At 49.0% G+C, this 13,216-nt stretch overlaps 1 protein-coding gene across 6 annotated transcripts in view; it reads left to right on the plus strand.

Annotated features, from left to right (window-relative positions):
* The window catches only part of IL12RB1 (interleukin 12 receptor subunit beta 1), a 252,769-nt gene that overhangs the window by 138,724 nt on the left and 100,829 nt on the right, over positions 1-13,216 (plus strand). The window lies entirely within an intron of this gene.

The following is a 13,216-nucleotide window of genomic DNA, read 5'->3' on the forward strand; positions in this document are numbered from 1 at the left end:
CAGGAGTCTTTTTATTGGAACCATGATGGCAGTGCTTCACCTGACCAGAGCCTGAGGGACCAGACATTGGAGGAACGGCATCACTGGAGCCCTCCAGCACCAAACCAGAGGAGATGGATCCCTGTGACACTAGAGAAGATAGGTTAACAGGATCACCAGCCATAAGTGCAGTGCAAGAGGGGGCCAAGGGAAAGCATATAGTCAGACCAGGGGAGAGTTGGCTTCCAGGTGCCATGCTGGGGGCCAAAGGCAACACTGGAGGAAAGACAGAAGCTGCAGCAGTAACAGTGGGCTAGGGGAAGTGGGAGATGGACCCCAAATATATTGGCCAGGACTGGGATACCAGCTGTGAAATGTCCATGGGCAGAGCCGTCACAATGACCCAGCTGGAGGAGGCGCTAAAAGGGGGGGGGGGTTGATGTGCTAGCAGAGGAGAGTGGTGAAGGAACACCACACAGTGACCCAATAGAGCCAGACAGAGAAGCAGGACAGGGGAGCAATCACTATAACACTGCCAGATGGACCAGCTGCTCTAACAGGGGCCCAGCAGGGAACCAACCCCAGAAGTGGGGCATGTCTGGGGACCAGAGGCATCCAAAATGACATCCTGAAAGCAGGTAGGGGGCAAAGAACAGTGGCTGGAGCGCATGGTAAGGATTGAGGAACAGGGAACAGATGAAAGAGAGACTAAAAACAAAAGGAATAAAATGAAAATTGCAGAGAAGGAGAAAGCAGTAGAGGAGGGGGCTGACAGAAAGGAAAAGTGGAAGTGAAAGGTTGCAGAAGAAGCATAGGTACAGAGAGAGTGAGGAAGAAAGAGACTAGCAAGAGAGGAAAAAGCTATCAGAATAAGACAACCAAACACTATACTGGACCAGAATCACAGACTGCAGAAAAAACATAGTTGGTATTTATTAATAAGAAAGTCAGCCGGGCAGCACCTCTGATATCCAGCTGTCCCATCAGTTACAGGACCGTGAGTTTGAAATCCACACACCATGATATGGAGATATGCCCTGGCTTCCATTCTGCCTCAGAAAATTGTACATTTTCTTCCAATGAAGCATGATGGAAGGCTGTAGTGAGTAGATGGGGTGCGGTGGGATAGTCAGCTTTTGTTAGACACCACAGAGAAACCAATATATTTACTACTGCATTCAAAATCAAACAGGGGATTTTGTATATATAGTACTGTATCTTCAACTAATTTATATGAGGAAGGTTCAGAGAAATGTTTCTAAAAGACAGATGTACAGTATCACACTCTCTTCTATGCTCTGGGGAACTCAAGAGGGGGAGGCAAGACAGAAGGTGCTGCACAAAAACAAGACCCCTCTGCCCTGTGTAGTCTCGACAAAAAATGTCTCCTAAATATTTTGGCATCAGCAATCCAAATTTCTTCAGAGCTTGATACATTTGACAAAATAGCAATTTTATTTCATAAAGAATTTGATGATAAATGTGCTCCATAGTGTTTTGTAATGGAATTATTACTAACAAAATAACTTTTGTTATTGAAGTTTGCTGTTTTATACAACACAATTCTACAGTACAGTATTTGTTCTCATTAGCAGCTGGCCCAGGTCCCAACCAGGCTCCTCCAAGAGACCTAGGGTAATTAGTACCTTCTCCTACACACTTCTCAGTGCCCCCGGACACACATACTGTACATGTCTCCTCCTAAAATCACTATTAAGAGTTCAGCTAAACTGTGTATTAAGTAGAGATGAACGGGTTCAGTTCTCAGAGAACCGAACCCGCCTGAATTTTGTATGTCCGAGTTGGATCAGAGTTTCGGCTCGGATTTTCCTGCCAGACTCGGATCTCAAAGCGAGGCAAAATGTCATCATCCCGCTGTCGGATTCTCACCTGTTTTAGATTGTATAAAGGTTCCCCACACTCACCACCAATTTCATTCCGGTTGTGGAGTGTGAAGAGGAAGCAAGGGAGGGGCTGTGCTCTTGTTGTCCATAGTGGCTGTGCTGTGCTGTTGCTGTGCATAGGGGCTGGCTACTGTTGACTTATCACTTGTCATAGGGGCTGGCTGCTTAATGTCCATAGGGGCTGGCTTGGCTGTGATGTGCTGTTGTCCATAAGGGCTGTGTTGTTGTCTATACTCTATAGGATCTGTGCTGCAGACAGAAGAGGGGGGCTTCAGTGGCTCCTGTGTCACTGCAGTCCATAAAGGGGTGCTGCTGTGTTTTTCAGGGGGTGCTCTGTCTATCAGGGGTGCTCTTCACCCCAGTGTAAAAAAATAAATAAAAGTGTTGTTTTTCTGTCAGTGCGTAGCTGTGCAGGGGTGCTGCCTGTGTCATTTATCAAGGGGCTGCTGCCTCATTCAGGGGTGCTCTCCCCCCAGTGCAAAAAATAAATAAACTAATAAAAGTATTTTTTTTCTGTGTGTGTGTGTGTGTGCATGCGTTAGCTGCACTTATCAACAACGTAGCTGTGCAGGGGTGCTGCCTGTGTCATTTATCAAGGGGCTGCTGCCTTGTTCAGGGGTGTTCTCCCCCCAGTATAAAAAAAGAAATTAATAAAAGTGTTTTTCTACTTCAGGGTCCATAGGGTATCCACAGGATACCTTGGGGTATAGGTGATGACGTCAGGCATCGGGCACCATAGAGTTAAGTTTTCAGTCCTCCCAGGACGCAATAGGGTCCCCCTCCTATACCCCGCCCCCGAGCCAAGGCATCTCAGTTTAGTTTGGTGCCCGGCCGGAGTCGGATGCACCTGTTGGAGTGGGGGCCAAGAAGAGCCCCTGAAGTTTTCTTCTAGCAGCTGTGGCTGCACATCTGGAAGTACAGCATGGACAGTCAGTCCTGACGTCCATGCTGTCTTCCCTACACCCCCGCCGGTACCAGAACGCCGGTACTGATCCGGGGATGCTGGTAGGCATCTGGGGTCACTGCTAGCAGTGACCCCAGATGTTCAGGACCATGGCCGGAATCAAGGGAGACAGCAAGATAAGCAGCGGGGTCCCGCGGTGGGTCCCCACTGTTACATGGTCCAGAGTGGGGGCTCCTTGGGGACTGGCTGCAGCGTGGAGCCAGGTTCTTACCTGCGCATCCACTACCCCCCTGGGACAGCTGGACCATGGCAGAGCGGTAGCGCTGCGGCATCCCAGGGGTTAAATGCTGCCAGGGGAGCGCACCTTCCCTGTCTCACAGCTGGCGCCTCCCCCGCTGCACACAGCCCTCTCTGCACACGCTGACTGGTCCTGTGTCAGCGCTCCTCCCCCAGGCCGGCCTCTTCTCTGCTCCTCGGTGGACATCTTTTGAAGAAGCATGGTGAGCGCTGCTGGACGCTGAAGAACGGTGGCATCGTGGTCTGGGTCCCCCGGCATACCTCTCCTCCGTTGGATAAGGTCTGTGTATGCAGCGCTGTGTCCTACCAGGCTCTGAGTCTGTGTAGTTGAGGATCAGCGCTGATAGTGCAGGAATTGATTTCTTTGCATTGTATGTGACCTATGCTAGCATCTGCTGCCTGTACTTTCATTTTCTATCTGTCAGCATTTAACTGTCCCTGTTCTTTCTGCTAAAGCCCTTGCGGTGCGGTGCTTGCAGGGTGGTCTCACACTATACTAACGAGTATCAGTGAGAGGGGTCACATACTTACCATTATGTCTGAAAGTGATTTTCCTCTCCAGCTTTTGGGGGAGATGTATTAACGGCAAAATGCGGTAAAACCCCCGAAAATGTAGTTTTCGGGGGTTTTACCGCATTCCCCGTATGTATTAAGCAGCAGAATGCAGCGCATTCTGCTGCTTCGCGTCGCTAGGTAACGCCACCTTCAGGAGGCGTTACCCAATAGAAGCCTATGGGCTTCTTAGCGCGACGCTCGGGGCCGGGAGGGATCCGATCAGATCCCTCCCATGAGCCCCCGCGGCCCGCGGCCTTCTGCGCATGCGCAGAAGGACTTCTGGGTGTTCAACCTGGAAGTCCCTCTGCCCGGCCGCATCACAAAGGACAGCTCTCATCGAGAGGGCTGTCCTTTGCGAAATCCTTGGTACATACTGCGGTAATGAACTGCGGTATGTACTCGAAGTCGGGGGGGATGTAGCGCAACGGCAATGTCGCCGTTAATACATCTCCCCCTTAATGTACTACATGCAAGGTACCTATAGCGGAGGGGGACGGCAGTGTGGAGGGACTATGTCGACGGTGTTATTCGATGACGCGACCGATTATGATCACGGCTCTGGTACAGGAGCCGCCCTGGGCTTGTTTTGCCAAAGCGCTTACAACCCTCGTGGGCCAGTTAGCTCCACAGCCTGCCCTCACTCAGATGGGTTTGTCCCAGCAGTCAGTGGTGTCGTCACCCATGCAGGGTTTCCCAAGACAATTGATGGTACCCCACAGTCTCCCTATTTCCCCTCCTCAGGTCTCTCATGAGCCTGCGTGGGTTAATTCGTTAACAAGCTCTGTACAGCAGTTGTCAGAAGTGTTGCAAGGGGAGTCTGCGATGCGGCCTCACAAACGGCCGGTGGCGTCTCTGTCTGCTCCTTATGAGGATGACGACGGGACGTCCAATGATGGGGAGATTCTGGATCTTTCGGACCAGGAACCTTCCCGTCCTAAAGAGTCGGACGCTAAGTCTAAGGTGTATATACCTGGCCTTATTCATGCAGTCCGTACTGCTTTAGTTATTGAGGATGAGGAGCCTCTGGTATCAAAGTCCAAGTACGCCTTTTTCAAAGATGTTAAAGGAGATACCACAGTGTTTCCTCTTTCGGGGCAATTAGTTGACCACCTGGAGGAAGCGTGGAAACAGCCAGGCAAACGATATCAGCCTCAAAGGCGTTTAGCAGTGGCGTATCCGTTTGCGGACAATTATTTTGCCAAATGGGAATCCCCGCCTCAGGTGGATTCTCATGTGACACGCCTTGTCCGTAGTGCCACATTACCCATGCCATCCATGTCCTCCCTTAAGGATGCTACGGACCGCAAGGTGGAGATCTGCCTGAAGTCCGCCTATTCCCTTGCGGGGGGGGGGGCAGCGCAGTCGGCTATGGCCATTTGCTGGGTTGCCTGAGCTATGGAGCGCTGGGCTGATGTGTTGGAGGCGTCCTTCGATTCCGACTGTTCGGCTGAGCAGACGGAGTTGATCGGCAATCTCCGGGATTCGACCACTTATATCAACGAAGCGGCCTTGGATATTAGTACCCTGGCATCTCGAATTTCTTCAGCAACTGTGGCTGCTCATCGCACCTTGTGGTTGCGGTCCTGGAAGGCGGACGCTGATTCCAAAAAGGGTTTGGAGGCGTTGCCTTTTAACAGAGAAGTTCTCTTCGGTCCGGACCTGGACAAGATTGTAGCCATGCTGGCGGCAGCTAAATCGGCATGTCTCCCGTCGGCTGCTGTTCCTTCTCGTTCAGGTACTCCGTCCTTTCGGTCTTATAGGGCCCAGGGTAGGCCTAAGACACAGTCCTTTCCCCGACCGGCTGGACCCAAGAAATCGGCCAAGCCCCGGAAACAGGCCTGGAGTACCAGACGTCCGGCCCCTAAGCCAGATGACAAGCCTGCGGCCTGACGGTCCGGGCCTCCCTTTGGGGGATCCCAAAGTGGGAGGCCGCCTGCTGCAGTTCGCCCGGTGTTGGTCGGTCACCACGACAGACACTTGGGTTCTCGAGGTGGTCTCACATGGGTATGCCCTCTCCTTCCAGCACAGACCCCCAGCTCGATTCTTCACCACGGGTCTACCATCAGACCGGAACAAAGCCACGGAGCTGCGGAAGGTTTTGCACACTATGCTCCAGGCTGGAGTTATAGTGCCTGTTCCATTCTCCCAGAGGGGCCAGGGTTTCTATTCCAATCTCTTTTTGGTGCAGAAACCCAATGGGTCGTTTTGTCCGATTCTCAACCTCAAAGCTCTCAACAAATCTTTGCGGGTATCGAAGTTTTGGATGGAGACTCTACGGTCCATCATTCTGGCACTGGAACCTGGAGACTACATGGTGTCATTGGACTTACAGGACGCTTACCTGCATGTCCCTATTCTTTTGCACCATCAGCAATTCCTCAGATTTGCAATCCGCAGCAACCACTTTCAGTTTCGGGCGTTACCTTTTGGCCTGGCGACAGCACCAGGTGTTTTCACCAAGGTGATGGCGGTCATGGCGCCTTCCCTGCGGCTGCAGGGGGTCCGCATGTTGCCGTACTTGGACGACCTTCTCTTAGTGGCAGGATCTCCGGAGCTCCTTCTCCAACACTTGGACCTGACCATTGCGCTACTGCAATGGCACGGCTGGTTGATAAACTAGCAGAAGTCCACCCTGCTCCCGTCTCAGTGGATTCTGCATCTTGGAGCCTTATTGGACTCGGGACAGCAAAGGATCTTTGTGATGCGGGAAAAGATCGCTGCCTTACAGTCGAGGGTGCGCAGTTGTCTGCAGAGCCGCCGGGTGTCTCTGCATTCGGCGATGAGGTTACTGGGCTCCATGGTGTCAGTATTCGACATGGTGGAATATGCCCAGTTTCACTCCAGACCTCTGCAGCACCTGATCCTGTCCAAATGGAATGGACTGCCTCAGTCTCTGAAATCCCAGTCGATAGTGCTCACTCCGGAGGTTCGCCTGTCCCTTGCCTGGTGGTTGCAGACGACCCATCTCAACAGGGGTCGTCCGTTCTGGGTGGCGAATTGGGTCCTGTTGACAACGGACGCCAGTCTTCGGGGCTGGGGAGCAGTTTCGGGTCCACACTTGTTCCAGGGCAGGTGGACTCCGGCGGAAGTGGAGCTTCCAATAAACATCTTGGAACTCCGAGCGGTTTTCAATGCTCTCCAGCAGGCACATCGGATTCTCCAGGGTCGCCCAGTGCAGGTCCAGTCAGACAACGCTACCACCGTGGCCTACATAAACTGGCAAGGAGGAACCCGAAGTTGGGCGGCTCTCGTAGAGGTGTCTCGGATCCTGGTATGGGCGGAGCGCAATCTTCCGGCCATATCAGTGGTCTTCATCCCGGGAGTGCTAAACTGGGAGGCGGACTTTCTCAGTCGCCAGGACGTTCATCTGGGGGAGTGGTCCCTGCACCCGGACGTTTTTCAACTGCTGGTGGACAGGTGGGGTCTTCCAGAGATCGACCTCATGGCGTCCCGGCACAACAAGTTGCCGGTGTACGGGTCTCGCACAAGAGACGAAGAGGCGTCTCAGGTGGATGCTCTGTCCGTCCGGTGGACATTCCGGTTTGCTTATCTCTTTCCTCCGGTTTCCCTTCTTCCACGGGTAATCCGGAAATTCAAACAGGAAGGAGGGATGCTCCTGTTGATAGCTCCCGCATGGCCCAGACGGCACTGGTTCTCAGACCTTCAGGGTCTGTCCGTGGAAAATCATCTGCGGTTGCCGCTATGACCAGACATTCTGTCACAGGGTTCTTGTCTTCACCCGGACCTGACTCGGCTGTCTTTGATGGCGTGGCTGTTGAGACGGCCATGTTAAGGTCCTGGGGGTTTTCCAGCTCTGTAGTGCAGACCATGCTAAGAGCTCGGAAACCGTCTTCCGCGAGAATATACCATGTTCTTCCAGTGGTGTCGACCGAGAGGTTATGCACCGCGGGAGTTTCGTCTCTCTCGAGTACTCACCTTCCTACAGGCGGGACTGGACCATGGGCTTCGCCTTGCTTCTTTGAAGGTGCAGGTTTCTGCCCTGTCTGTCTGGTTTCACTGTAGGATTGCTACAATCCCCGATGTACGCACCTTTATGCAGGGCGTTCTGCGTATTCAGCCGCCTTTTGTTCCACCTGTGGCGCCATGGGACTTGGCTGTGGTCCTGAGGGCTCTCCAAGGACCGCTGTTTGAACCACTGGGCTCAGTGGATCTTAAATGGCTAACAGCTAAGACTGTTTTCCTTCTGGCCATAGCTTCGGCCAGACGTGTTTCTGATTTAGGGGCTCTCTCTTGTAGACCCCCTTTCTTGATTTTTCATGGGAACAGGGCAGTGCTACGCACTCGTCCTGAATTTCTTCCCAAAGTTGTTTCCCAGTTTCATGTTAATCAGGAAATAGTTGTTCCGGCTTTTAACTCACCTGGTCTTTCGGTGGGTGAGGCCACTTTGGATGTGGTGTGGGCCTTAAGGACTTATGTTGACCGCACTTCTTCGTTTAGGAAGTCGGACGCCTTGTTTGTCCTCTATGGCTTCCGTAAAAAGGGTTGGCCTGCTTCAAAGCAAACTTTGGCAGCCTGGATCCGTATGGCAATTTCTGAAGCTTATCTTCATGAAGGCCTGCCGGTTCCTCCTTCTGTGAAGGCTCATTCCACTAGGTCTGTGGGTCCTTCGTGGGCAGCTCGACATGGTGCCTCTGCAGTCCAGATCTGCAAGGCTGCTACGTGGTCCTCTGTCCATACCTTCGTGAGGTATTACAGGTTTAACACCTTTGCCTCTCAGGATGCTTCCTTCGGGCGGCGGATTCTCCTTTCAGCACAGGAGCATCCCCACCCTTAAAGGATACTGCTTTGGGACATCCCCAAGGTATCCTGTGGATACCCTATGGACCCTGAAGTAGAAAATATGAGATATGGTAAGAACTTACCTTTGTTATCTCTATTTCTACGAAGTCCATAGGGTTCCACAGGACTCCCGCCCTGTTGCACCTGTGCTGCAGATGGCCTTTACTCTGGTCACCGGTTTTTCCGTCTCCCTCTGGTGAGAATGTGATTCTTGTGTGTGTCCAGATTTTTTTTCTCTCTCTTCCTTCTCCTCCTCCGGCCTATGGCTTGGTAACTAACTGAGATGCCTTGGCTCGGGGGCGGGGTATAGGAGGGGGACCCTAGTGCATCCTGGGAGGACTGAAAACTTAACTCTATGGTGCCCGATGCCTGACGTCATCACCTATACCCCAAGGTATCCTGTGGAACCCTATGGACATAGAAATAGAGATAACAAAGGTAAGTTCTTACCATATCTCATATTTTTTTTCTGTGTGTGTGTGCGTTATCTGCACTTATCAACAACGTAGCTGCACAGGGGTGCTGCCTGTCTCATTTATCAAGGGGCTGCTGTCTCGTTCAGGAGTGCTATCCCAATCCAGTATAAAATATAAAATAATAAAAGTTTTTTTTTCTGTGTGTGTGTGTGTGTGCATTAACCGCACTTATCAACAACGTAACTGCGCAGGGGTGCTGCCTGTGTCGTTCAGGGGTGCTCTAACTCCCAGTGTAAAAAACAAAGAAATTAATAAAAGTACTTTTATTCTCTGTGTGTGTGCAGGGGTGCTGCCTGTGGCTGAACCAATTATCAATAGAGATGTGCGCCGACCCTCGTGAATTGATTTTGGTTTTGGATCTCCCCTAGTTTTGGATCTGGATTGGTTTTGCCAAAACCTCACCTCCGTGTTTTGTTTTCGTGTTTTGGTTTTGGATCTGGATTTTTTCTTAAAAAATAAAAAAACAGCTCAAATCACATAAAATATGCCTTTTTTGTTCCTACAGTATTAATAACCTCAATAACATTTATTTCCACTCGTTTCCAGTCAATTTTGACCACCTCACAGCTCACAAGGGGACCAGGAAGCGTGCTTTCCAAAAATAAATAAACAATTGACTTAAATAATGCTTTGCAAATCTTCTATAAAGGCATTTCCCAACCTGTAGAGGGACATAAAAAAAAACATAGTTAGTGGCCTTCAAACTGACGTTCCCACTTTCCACTTAACCATATGAGATATATTGTGAACAAGTGGAATAGAGCATCAAAAGCAACAATTCAGACCTAAGGTTTAAGTATTACGTTGTGTCTTTCTTGAGCTCCATGCCTGCTTGCTGGTTGTTGATTTTTTTCATCCCAGAAGGGGACCAGGAAACGTGCTTTCCAAAAATAAATAGACAATTGACTTAAATAATCCTTTGCAAACCTCCTGTTCTGTAACGGAATTTTCCAAACTGTACAGGGACATTAAAAAAAACAGAGTAAGTTAGTGGCCTTCAAATTGCCATTGTTCCCACTGTCCACTTCTTCTTAAATATGTGAATGTTAGAATGTGGAAGGCCAAAAATTGGGTGGACCACACATGGCTGATTGATCAACCATGGCGACTGAATTAGTGTCATAAGGAAGAGGAGGCTGCAAACTGGGTGTCATGTTATGAGTTGGCCATATGGGGCATGTTGCTGTTAAGGGATCAGGCTGGTTATCAGTGGACACATTTTATTATAGTTGTTGTTATTCTGGGTTGCCATCTCCTGAAGGGTGTTTACCAACAGACAGAGACTACCTACCTATCAGCTCAGGCATAGACACTTCCTGAGAAACAGAGCTCTTTTCTCTGGAGGGAAGCCAAATAGGTTGGAGCCCCTGTACTTCCAACATCTGAAGCTCTTATCTCTCTACGCCATCTATGATAGAAGAAAAAAAATGTCATTGGTGACATCTAGCTCCTCTTTCTGTACCCTGCTTGCCCTTTTTGGACAGGAAGTCCAGCATGGATGGTTTGGAAGAAGAAGGCCTAGCAACAGATGGGGATGGTCATTATCAAGACCTGGTCCCCCAAGTGGGTGTAGTCTGGGAGGTATTGGTTGGCATGCAGGCAGCGGAATAACAAAGGCCTCCATGTTGTCTGTGCTTACTATTCCGTATTTCAGTTTGCAATTCAGGTAGGAATAAAGTGGGCTACAGAACACAGTGACAGAATCACTGGATGTCTTAGTGCATTCAGGCTAAATACAATCCATGATTCCCAGACAGATTCCGGACAGATGAATCCTTTGCTTGTAATAATCTTTGGTAATTCCTGGCAAAGGTGTGTGTTATAGCCAGACACTTTGAAGGCTGTAACTTTGAACTGCTTTATAGAAAACATGTGAATGAAACCTTTCCACACTGCAGAACATGATGGAGAAATCCCTTGAAGTTCAGCACCTATAGCATCTTTTTTTTCCTGTTCTCTGAGGCCTCTCCTGACTGTGAAGAAAGATTCTCCACACTGTAATTTTCCATTGTGATTTTTTAATGGTGATTTCAATGTTGTCCACTGGCTGAGATCCATCTCATCTGAGGGTTGGGTTATCCCCATGCAAATTAGACAATTCACATCCAGAAGGTGACTCTTATGTTTAGCCATGGTGTCAGTCTCTCTTTTGGCAGAATTAGGCTTTAGGTTTTTTTTACAAATATAGGCTTTAGTTTTTTAGAGCATATAACTTTAAAATCTGTTAGGATAACATTTCTGCTATGTTTAAGACTAAAAAAAAACCTTTTTGTTACCCAATAACTTAAAAAAAAAGTTTTCATTGCAATATTCATGCAGCCCATTGACAGACAGCAGCACAGCACCCCTGCGCAGCTATGCCGATGACAGGTGTGGCTGACACCCAAAAAAAAAAATAGTTTATTTATTATTTTGGGCAGCAGTCCCTTGACAGACAGGAGCACAGCACCCCTGCACAGCTACGCTGAAGACAGTGACAGCCAGGTGTAAAATTGATAATAAATTAATGTAAAAACAATTCATAGGGTGCAGCCCCTGGCTGTTAAATTGATCATAAATTTATTTAAAAACAATTCATTGGGTGCAGCCCCTGGCTGTTAAATTGATCATAAATTAATTTAAAAATAAATCATTGGTTCCTAAACCAACCATAACATTAATTTAAAATGTGAGGCAGCAATGCCCCAACCAGCATATAATGGAAAGGAAAAAGGTGCAAGATGGAATAGTCCTTGGGACCTCCCACCCACCCTTATGTTGTATACGAAACAGGATAGTTTACCAAACCAATCATTTCAACGACAAGGACTGGCAATTGTGGCTGAAATGATTGGTTTGTTTTGACCCCCCCATAAAACAAGCTGATCCCATACACAAACTGGCTTTACATTACAAGTTGTCCTCATCCTCGTCCTCGTCATCCCCATCAGTGTGTACAAACTCTCCTTCACACAATATTAATTTGCCAGCACTGGAATCCACCATAGACGCCTATGTAATTTTTTTATGTAATTGTTGGTAGAGGTCTTCCTCGTGGAATTTGTAATTCATTTTAATGAACATCATCTTTTCCACATTTTGAGGAAGTAACCTCCTACGCCGATCACTGACAAGGTTGCCAGCTGCCCTGAAAACTCTTTCGGAGTACACACTGGAGGGTGGGCAACTTAAGTAATGCAAAACCAGTTTGTGTTTGGGACTCCAAATTGCCTCTTTTTCCTGTCAGTACTGAAAGGGAAAGTCTGACATGTCTAATAGGATGTTATCTCTGAAATAGTCCTCCACCATTCTGTGAATGGAAACCGTATCATACATAGTCACGGTAGAAGACATGTCACTAGTAGGCAGTTCTCTCAGGCCTGACCAGATGTCATTTTTTGGTGAACGATCTGCATGACCAGCAGGCATTCTGCAAGGAAAATTGAGTTTTTTCCTGGCAGCTGTTGAAGGAGGAGATGATGGTGTTTCACATGCAGCTGCAGATGACAATTTTTTGACCAACAGCTCTTTGCATAGTTTTAGATTTTGGACTGTTGGAAAAAAACTCACAAGGTAGGACTTAAACCTAGGTTCCAGAATAGATTGACGACTCTTGGATCTCAAGCTGGCAGTGTCTGAACTAATTTCACATGTGGAAAGTTCAAAAGGTTTGAGAACCTTGCACAACACGGAAGTTATTCTCCACTGCGCTTGAGTAAGGTGCATTCCCCTCTCTGCTGTATAGGCCTGGATGGCCTTTTGCTGTTCCTCCATCCGCTGAAGCATATAGAGGGTAGAATTCCACCGAGTTATTACCTCTCGCTTCAGCTGATGGAAGGTCATGCAATCTTCGACAAGCGGTCGCCGAATGTCTAAAATGTCCAGATATTTTGCGAGCCACTGAGAGCATCTCCTGCACTACTGTGTCACTTTTTAAAAAACGTTGCACCACCAAATTAATTATGTGAGCAAAACATGGGAACGCCTACCGTCTGGGGCTGGCCCCACTGACATCACAAGTGACATCAGTGGGAGTGCTTTCGGCTCTGATAGAGCCAAAAGCACTCCAGGGCTTGCGGCAATGAGACCCTACCACAAGGGTCTGATCGCAAGCCCGATGGTCGCGATGGTCAAGACCATCGCGACCATCTTTTTGGCCGCTCGCTATGCGAGCGGCCAGGTGGCAGCTTTAAAATTCAGAGGGACGCTCTGTCAGAGCGTCCGGCTCTGAATCAGGGCCAGAGATCCCAAGATTTGCAGCCATACACAGAAATTCCCATTGTTCCAAACCATATATAGCCTTATACCAGAAATTCCCAAAT

Source organism: Taudactylus pleione, unplaced genomic scaffold (genome assembly GCF_031769625.1).
Source record: "Taudactylus pleione unplaced genomic scaffold, aTauple2 ptg000532l, whole genome shotgun sequence".
NCBI lineage: Eukaryota > Metazoa > Chordata > Amphibia > Anura > Myobatrachidae > Taudactylus > Taudactylus pleione.